Source organism: Carassius gibelio, chromosome A22 (genome assembly GCF_023724105.1).
Source record: "Carassius gibelio isolate Cgi1373 ecotype wild population from Czech Republic chromosome A22, carGib1.2-hapl.c, whole genome shotgun sequence".
NCBI classification, from domain to species: domain Eukaryota; kingdom Metazoa; phylum Chordata; class Actinopteri; order Cypriniformes; family Cyprinidae; genus Carassius; species Carassius gibelio.
The window spans coordinates 22,062,161-22,072,160 of record NC_068392.1 but is presented as its reverse complement, the minus strand read 5'-3'; the positions used below and the strand labels follow the sequence as shown (position 1 = coordinate 22,072,160).

Genomic DNA, 10,000 nt, shown 5'->3' with positions numbered 1-10,000 from the left:
GTGGGTCAAAACACCGCTCTTCTGTTCCGATCAAAACATTAAACAGGTTCTCCCCACTCAGTGATGCACCCACTGAGAAACCTGATGAAAGTGCTCTAGTTATTGGCGATTCTATTGTACGGAACGTGAATATAGAGACACCAGCCACCATAGTCAAATGTTTACCGGGAGCCAGAGCGCCTGACATCTTGGCAAATTTAAAAGTGCTGGCTAATGCTAAACGTAAATACAGTAAGATTGTTATTCATGCCGGCGCTAATGATGTTCGACTTCGCCAGTCGGAGATCACTAAAAATAACTTTAAAGAGGTGTGTGAACTTGCAAGCACGATGTCAGACACTGTAATATGCTCTGGTCCCCTCCCTGCTTACCGTGGTGATGAGATGCATAGCAGATTGTCATCACTCAATGGCTGGATGTCTAAGTGGTGCCCACAGAATAACATAGGTTATATAGACAATTGGACGAGCTTTTGGGGCAGACCTGACCTGTTTAAAAGAGATGGTCTTCATCCCTCCTGGGGTGGCGCCACTCTTCTGTCTAGAAATATGGCAAATAGTCTTAGTGTTTATACTTGACTAACTGGGGCCCAGGTCAGGAAGCAGACAGACTGGCTAAACCGACCGTCTGCTAGCTGCCTCCCGTCACAGAGGTCAGTTAATTCTCAGCACATAGAGACTCTTTCACCTAGATATCACGCTATAGAGACTGTGTCTGTTCCACGAACTAGAAAATACAAAAAACGTCCAAACCAAGTTAAGGTTAACAATTTAATTGAGGTTCAACAAATAAAAAACAAATGCAATATGGATAAACAAATGATAAAGATTGGCTTATTGAATATCAGATCCATTTCTACGAAAACACTTTTTGTAAATAATATGATAACTGATCATAATATAGATGTGCTCTGCTTGACAGAAACCTGGCTAAAACCTGATGATTACATTATTTTAAATGAGTCCACCCCCCAAGATTATTGTTATAAACACGAGCCGCGTCTAAAAGGCAAAGGGGGAGGAGTTGCTACAATTTATAATAACGTTTTCAGGATTTCTCAGAGGGCAGGCTTCAAGTATAACTCGTTTGAAGTAATGGTGCTTCATATAACATTATCCAGAGAAACCAATGTTAATGATAAATCCCCTGTTATGTTTGTACTGGCTACTGTATACAGGCCACCAGGGCACCATACAGACTTTATTAAAGAGTTTGGTGATTTTACATCCGAGTTAGTTCTGGCTGCAGATAAAGTCTTAATAGTTGGTGATTTTAATATCCATGTCGATAATGAAAAAGATGTATTGGGATCAGCATTTATAGACATTCTGAACTCTATTGGTGTTAGACAACACGTTTCAGGACCTACTCATTGTCGAAATCATACTCTAGATTTAATACTGTCACATGGAATTGATGTTGATAGTGTTGAAATTATTCAGCCAAGTGATGATATCTCAGATCATTATTTAGTTCTGTGTAAACTTCATATAGCCAAAATTGTAAATTCTACTTCTTGTTACAAGTATCGAAGAACCATCACTTCTACCACAAAAGACTGCTTTTTAAGTTATCTTCCTGATGTATCCGAATTCCTTAGCATATCCAAAACCTCAGAACAACTTGATGATGTAACAGAAACTATGGACTCTCTCTTTTCTAGCACTTTAAATACAGTTGCTCCTTTACGCTTAAGAAAGGTTAAGGAAAACAGTTTGACACCATGGTATAATGAGCATACTCGCACCCTAAAGAGAGCAGCCCGAAAAATGGAGCGCAGCTGGAGGAAAACAAAACTAGAGGTATTTCGTATTGCTTGGCGGGAAAGTAGCATATCCTACAGAAAAGCATTAAAAACTGCTAGATCTGATTACTTTTCTTCTCTTTTAGAAGAAAACAAACATAACCCCAGGTATTTATTCAATACAGTGGCTAAATTAACGAAAAATAAAGCCTCAACAAGTGTTGACATTTCCCAACACCACAGCAGTAATGACTTTATGAACTACTTTACTTCTAAAATCGATACTATTAGAGATAAAATTGCAACCATTCAGCCGTCAGCTACAGTTTCGCATCAGACAGTGCACTATAGACCCCCTGAGGAACAGTTCCACTCATTCTCTACTGTAGGAGAGGAAGAATTGTATAAACTTGTTAAATCATCTAAACTTACAACATGTATGTTAGACCCTATACCATCTAAGCTCTTAAAAGAGGTGCTTCCAGAAGTCATAGGTCCTCTTCTGACTATTATTAATTCCTCATTGTCATTAGGATATGTCCCCAAAACCTTCAAACTGGCTGTTATTAAGCCTCTCATAAAAAAGCCACAACTTGACCCCAGAGAACTAGTTAATTATAGACCAATCTCGAATCTCCCTTTTCTGTCCAAGATACTAGAAAAGGTGGTATCCTCACAATTATATTCCTTCTTAGAGAAAAATGGTATATGTGAGGATTTCCAGTCAGGATTTAGACCGTATCATAGTACTGAGACTGCTCTCCTTAGAGTTACAAATGATCTGCTCTTATCATCTGATCGTGGGTGTATCTCTCTATTAGTTTTATTGGATCTTAGTGCTGCTTTTGACACAATTGACCACAACATTCTTTTGCATAGACTTGAACACTTTGTTGGCATCAGTGGAAGTGCATTAGCATGGTTTAAATCGTACTTATATGACCGCCATCAGTTCGTAGCAGTGAATGAAGATGTATCATATCGATCACAAGTGCAGTATGGAGTACCTCAAGGCTCAGTTCTAGGGCCGCTACTCTTCACGCTTTATATGTTACCCTTGGGAGATATCATCAGGAAACATGGTGTTAGCTTTCACTGTTATGCTGATGATACGCAGCTCTATATTTCCTCGCAGCCCGGTGAAACACACCAATTTGAAAAACTAATGGAATGCATAGTCGATATAAAAAACTGGATGACGAGTAATTTCTTACTGCTAAATTCAGAAAAAACAGAGGTGTTAATCATAGGGCCTAAAAACTCTACTTGTAATAACCTAGAACACTGTCTAAGACTTGATGGTTGCTCTGTCAATTCTTCGTCATCAGTTAGGAACCTAGGTGTGCTATTTGATCGCAATCTTTCCTTAGAAAGCCACGTTTCTAGCATTTGTAAAACTGCATTTTTCCATCTCAAAAATATATCTAAATTACGGCCTATGCTCTCAATGTCAAATGCAGAAATGTTAATCCATGCATTTATGACTTCAAGGTTAGACTATTGTAATGCTTTATTGGGTGGTTGTTCTGCACGCTTGGTAAACAAACTACAGCTAGTCCAAAATGCAGCAGCAAGAGTTCTTACTAGAACCAGGAAGTATGACCATATTAGCCCGGTCCTGTCCACACTGCACTGGCTCCCTATCAAACATCGTATAGATTTTAAAATATTGCTTATTACTTATAAAGCCCTGAATGGTTTAGCACCTCAGTATTTGAATGAGCTCCTTTTACATTATACTCCTCTACGTCCGCTACGTTCTCAAAACTCAGGCAATTTGATAATACCTAGAATATCAAAATCAACTGCGGGCGGCAGATCCATTTCCTATTTGGCGCCTAAACTCTGGAATAACCTACCTAACATTGTTCGGGAGGCAGACACACTCTTGCAGTTTAAATCTAGATTAAAGACCCACATCTTTAACCTGGCATACACATAACATACTAATATGCTTTTAATATCCAAATCCGTTAAAGGATTTTTAGGCTGCATTAATTAGGTAAACTGGAACCGGAACACTTCACATAACCGTACTTTCTACATCATTAGAAGAATGGCATCTACGCTAATATTTGTCTGTTTCTCTCTTGTTCCGAAGTCACCGTGGCCACCAGATCCAGTCTGTGTCCAGATCAGAGGGTCACTGCAGTCACCCGGATCCAGTACGTTTCCAGACCAGATGGTGGATCAGCACCTAGAAAGGACCTCTACTGCCCTGAAAGACAGCGGAGACCAGGATAACTAGAGCCCCAGATACAGATCCCCTGTAAAGACCTTGTCTCAGAGGAGCACCAGGACAAGACCACAGGAAACAGATGATTCTTCTGCACAATCTGACTTTGCTGCAGCCTGGAATTGAACTACTGGTTTCGTCTGGTCAGAGGAGAACTGACCCCCCAACTGAGCCTGGTTTCTCCCAAGGTTTTTTTCTCCATTCTGTCACCGATGGAGTTTCGGTTCCTTGCCGCTGTCGCCTCTGGCTTGCTTAGTTGGGGTCACTTCATCTACAGCGATATCATTGACTTGATTGCAAATTAAAACAGACACTATTTCAACTGAACAGAGATGACATAACTGAATTCAATGATGAACTGCCTTTAACTATCATCTTGCATTATTGAGACACTGTTTTCCAAATGAATGTTGTTCAGTGCTTTGGCGCAATGTATTTTGTTTAAAGCACTATATAAATAAAGGTGATTGATTGATAAGTGAAAAGTTTCCAAAAGGCTTACAGCAGCTGGTATTCCCAAGCGGTCTCCCATCCAAGTACTAACCAGGCCCAAACCTGCTTAGCTTCCGAGAGCAGACGAGATCGGGCATAGCCAGGTTGGTATGGCCGTAAGCGAAGACTGCTGCAAAGAGAGGGCTATTTAAAGACCAGCCCATCTAATCGCCAGTACATTATATAAGTAGGAAAGAAAACCCAAAAGCTTAAAGCACCTGGTATTCCTAGGCAGTCTCTCATCCAAGTACTAACCAGACCTAAACCTGCTAAGATTCAGATATCGGGCATTGACTCTTTTTTTTTTTTTTTTTTTTTTTTTTTTTTTGCAAGATTATTATATAAATCGTGAAATTTTCCAAAAAATTTAAAGCACCTGGTATTCCTAGGCAGTCTCTCATCCAAGTACTAACCAGACCTAAACCTGCTAAGATTCAGAGATCGGGCATTGAATCTATTTTTTAGCAAGATTATTTTATAAATCGTGAAATTTTCCAAAAAGTTTAAAGCACCTGGTATTCCTAGGCAGTTTCTCATCCAAGTACTCACCAGACCTAAACCTGCTAAGATTCAGAGATCGGGCATTGACTCTTTTTTTTTTTGCAAGATTATTTTATAAATCGTAAAATTTTCCTAAAAGTTTAAAGCACCTGGTATTCCCAGGCAGTCTCTCATCCATGTACTAACCAGGCCCAAACCTGCTAATATTCAGAGATCGGGCATTGAATCTATTTTTTAGCAAAATTATTATATACTAAGTAAAACATTTCCAAAAAGCTTAAAGCACCTGGTATTCCTAGGCAGTTTCTCATCCAAGTACTCAAAAGACCTAAACCTGCTAAGATTCAGAGATCGGGCATTGACACTTTTTTTTTTTTTTTTTTTTTTTTGCAAGATTATTTTATAAATCGTGAAATTTTCCAAAAAGTTTAAAGCACCTGGTATTCCCAGGCAGTCTCTCATCCATGTACTAACCAGGCCCAAACCTGCTAATATTCAGAGATCGGGCATTGACTCTATTTTTTGGCAAAATTATTATATACTAAGTGAAAAGTTTCCAAAAAGCTTACAGCACCTGGTATTCCCAGGCAGTCTCCCATCCAAGTACTAACCAGGCCCAAACCTGCTTAGCTTCCGAGAGCAGACGAGATCGGGCATAGCTTTTTTTTTTTTTTTTTTTTTATTGGAAATTTCAGTTAATACAAAACAAACACATTTTCTTAGTCATACAATTTCATTCATCTCATAATCAAACTGACATCGTCATTGAAGTTTTTTAACTTAAGTAATACAATTCACATCACATAAAAATATGTCATCTTAATCATCTTCTCCTGGCATGTAAAAATGCTTTTGTTTAAAGATACATATAACATCATTTGTAAAAATTTTATAAAAATCCTCCATCTGGTTTTCCAATTTAAAATAATTGTACAACATTTCTACATAACTTTCTACCATTTGTTTAAAAATCACCCATAAATTTAAAATACAATCTCTGTTTCTGGCTACATTTCTTCTTTTCCATATAGTTTTTTTTGCTAAGATTAAAAACAAATTAACAAGTTTCTTATTTTCTTTGTTCTCTGTCATTCCCAGCATAAAAAACCTTTTCCAGTCAGTAACCTCTTCATTTTCTCTTAATTCTTCGACAATTTTTTTCAGTTCATTAAAAAATGGGTTAAGTTTTCCACATAATAAGAACAGATGTAAAATACCTTCATCTTCTTTTTTACAGACTTTACATCGAGCATTTGTTGCCTTCTGCATCATACACAATCTCATTTCTGTATAGATCACATTTTGTCTGATAAAATAGTCTAAACATTCTAAATCTACATCCAACCATTTCCATGTTCTATTCTTCCAAATGTCTTTTTCTTCGATTTCATTAAAATGCCTTAACCAAATCTGGTTGGCAACAGGTTTTTTAAAAACTCCATTTATAAAAAACTCATAGAACATTTTCACAGTACACAAATTAAAATCCACCCTCTTTTCTTTACATTTTAAAAACACCATCATTTTATTTTCTCCTTCTCCCTTCTTTTTAATCTGATCTAGCCATTGCCTTGGGATTGCTTTCTTGACATCTTCATACTGTTTTTTTTAAAACCATGACATTAAAATCCTCTTTCTCCTCCTCCATTGCATCTTTAATCACTTGGAGTGGTAAAAATCCCTCTTTCATCTCCCATAAAACATCTCTCACTTTTACAATCCCCACTTGTAGCCACTTCTTAAAATAGATATCTCGCTCGTGTATCTTTATTTTGTCATTTAAAAACAGAGGCTGATTTAAAATCACTTCCCTCCCCTCCGGATTAAAATCCACCTCTGTTAAAAAAAGCCTCCAAGCATTTAAAACCTCTTTATAGAACTGTGGTATCCCCTCCATCATCCAACTTTTCAACTTCATCCATAAAATGTTTTCTCCAAGGTTAAAATTCCCACATTTATTTAGATAAAACCCCATCAATTTCTTCCATTCATCTCTCTTCTTATCATCCAAATATTTCTTAACCACTTTAACCCTCATGCTTTTCATCTTCTGTTCCACATCCACTAAACCCATCCCTCCCTCTTCTGGTTTTCCTATCAGCGTATTGTACGCTATCCTTGGAGGCTTTTTTTCCCATAAAAATTCTAAAATACTCTTTTTTATTCTCCTAAAAACCCAGTTTGGCAATGGCATCACATGTAATTTGTTCCACATTTTTGATAACATTAACATGTTTACAATTAAAATTTTTCCTTTCAAACTTAAAAACCTGTTTCTCCAAAAAATCAGTCTCCTATCCATCCCTCCCAATGTCTCATCCCACATATTATCAACAGTTTCCTTCTCATTCTTTGCTAAGCCTACTCCTAAAATCCTCATTTCTTGTACCTCTAGGAATTTAACAACCCCCGTTAAAACCTCTGACCTTCCGAACTTCATATATACTGTTTTTTCCTCATTTATTTTTGCACCTGATCCCTCACAATAGCACTTAATTTTTTCCATTACTTCTTTAACACTTTCTATATTTTCAACAACAATTGTGGTATCATCAGCATACTGGAAAATTTTAGTCAGTTCCTCTTTTTCTTCTAGTTTTATTCCCTTTATTTTTTTCTCTCTGTTTATTAAAAGCCCTAATGGTTCAGCCACCAAAGAATATAACTTCGCTGACAGTGGACACCCTTGTCTTATAGACCTTAAAACTTTAAAAGGTTCCGTTAAAAAACCATTACATTTGACTTTTGTTAAAATATCGCTGTATAAAACTGAGATCCATTTTATAAAATTCTCTCCAAAACCAAATTGTTTTAAAATAGCCAATAAAAACCCATGCTCCACTCTGTCAAACGCCTTCTCGAAATCCATGCTTATTATATATGCCTCCTTTCCTTTTTCTTTTATGTACCCCATTATATCTCTTATGCTACTCGTGATATCTGCAATGTCCCTCCCCTTTACTCCATATGCCTGGTTAGTCTCTATTATGTTTGGCATGATATTTTTTAATCTGTTCGCTAAAACCCTGGCTAAAATTTTAAAATCTGTGTTTAACATTGTAATGGGCCTAAAATTTCTCAGTTCTGCCTTGTCTCCTTTTCTCTTGTAGATTATTTTCATTAAGCCTAAGCCCATTCTTGGGTGTACCCTTTCTTTTTTAAAAACCTCTTCATAGACTTCTTTTAAAATCGGGCTTACTTTTTCTTTAAAAACCTTATAAAACTCACTTCCAATACCATCTATTCCTGGGCTTTTCTTCACACTTAGCTGATTTATTGCTTGTATAATTTCCTCAGTTGTTATTCCCCTATCACATTCCTTCTTATCCCCCTCACCGACTTTTTGTGTTATCTGTTGTAACAAAATGTTCCTTTTTTCCTCATCCCCTTCCTCTGATCTAAAAAGTTCTTCATAATATGTGCTTATTTCCTTTAAAATCCCTTCCGTGCTTAAAACAGCTTGTCCTTCCTTATTCCTAAGTTCTTTAATTATTCCCGCCTTCGCCCTGCTTTTCTCAAGGTTAAAAAAGAATCTACTACATTTCTCCCCTTCTACTGTATACTTAGCTTTACTTCTTAACGTCGCCCCTTTATATTTCCCTTCTTCTATTTTCCTCAACTTTTCCTCCACTTCAATTACTCTTGGCACGTTAACTTCATTTTTATTCAACTCCTCTCTTAACGTCTTTCTTATTTCTTGTTCCTTTGTTCTTTTTACCTTTTGTAACAATTTACAGTAATTCATTACATATTTCTTTATGTCATATTTCATGTTTTCCCACCATTGCCTTTTATCTTCTATATACATCAAGTCTTTTTTCCCCTCATCAAATTTATTTTCTATCTCTTTTTTAAAACTTTCTTCCTTTAAAACTTCAGTGTTTAAAATCCATACCCCTGGTCCCCTCATTTCCTTTTTAAAATCCATTCTCATTTGCACCATTTTGTGATCACTTAAGGTCGTTTCTTTATAAAACACTCCATCAATAAAACATTCCAAATTCCTAGTACATAAAAAGTAGTCTATCCTAGTTTGACACATAAAATTCCCTACCAGCTGTCTTCTTGTAAATTCCCTCTTTTTCCCATTTCTTTCTCTCCACACATCAATCATGTTATACTCTCCCATCAATGACATTAACTCCTTTCTTCCCCCATCCGATTTAAAAACCATTCCGTTAGCCATATCCATTTTACTAAAAACAGTGTTAAAATCCCCCGCAATTATTACCCTCTTCCATTTTTCCATTAACTCAGCTATTATATTAAAATATTTTTTCTTTTCTATTTCTTCATTTGGAGCATGTACGTTTACTAAAATAAAATCATCTTCATCCATCTTAATTTCTACAGCCATGCATTTTCCTTTTGTGTCATTATACATTTGCTTTGACCTGATACCTCTATCTTTTCTTATTAACATCGCAACTCCTCCTCCTATTTTTCCCTCTGCATTATTAAAAAATAATTCCCCTTCCCATCTTTTTTTAAAATCCTCCATTACACTCTCTTTCCAATTTGTTTCTTGCAATAAAATCACATCTTCATCCCTGCACAGTTCCTTGACTTTTTCAAATTTCACACCATTCATTAACCCTCTTGCATTAAAAGTAACAATTTTCAACACAATTAAAAAAGATAAAAGTACAAACTTTAGCATCATAATTTTGTTATCCTATTTCCTCCCCCTCTTTTGCACTTCTTCCACAGTCTTGTTTCACCTCATTACTTTGTTTACACATTTTATTTTTAGCTTTCTCCAAATTGGGTATTACCTTAACTTTTCTTCTTCTTTTATTGGATGTTCCTGCAGTGCTGTCTCCGCCCAGGTTTTCACTGTCTTTGTCTTTTCTTTCCGTCTCACCTATCCATTCAGTCTCTTCTGGCTCCTCTGTTTCTGCTTGTCCAACTGCATTAAACTCCATCTGTACCTCCATTTCCACAATGTCCTGTGTTAACTCAGTCTTTTCAATCTCATTGTCATTGTCCTTGCTTACATTGTCCTCTCTTTGCCTTGATCCGGTTTC

General features: G+C 36.6%; 1 non-coding gene across 1 annotated transcript; it reads right to left on the bottom strand.

Moving 5' to 3' along the window:
- Window positions 1–4,475: 4,475 nt before the first annotated feature.
- On the bottom strand, window positions 4,476–4,594 carry LOC127944128 (5S ribosomal RNA). The gene has a single exon (XR_008150265.1). It is a non-coding gene; the product is annotated as a 5S ribosomal RNA (ribosomal RNA).
- Between the last annotated feature and the right edge of the window lie 5,406 nt (window positions 4,595–10,000).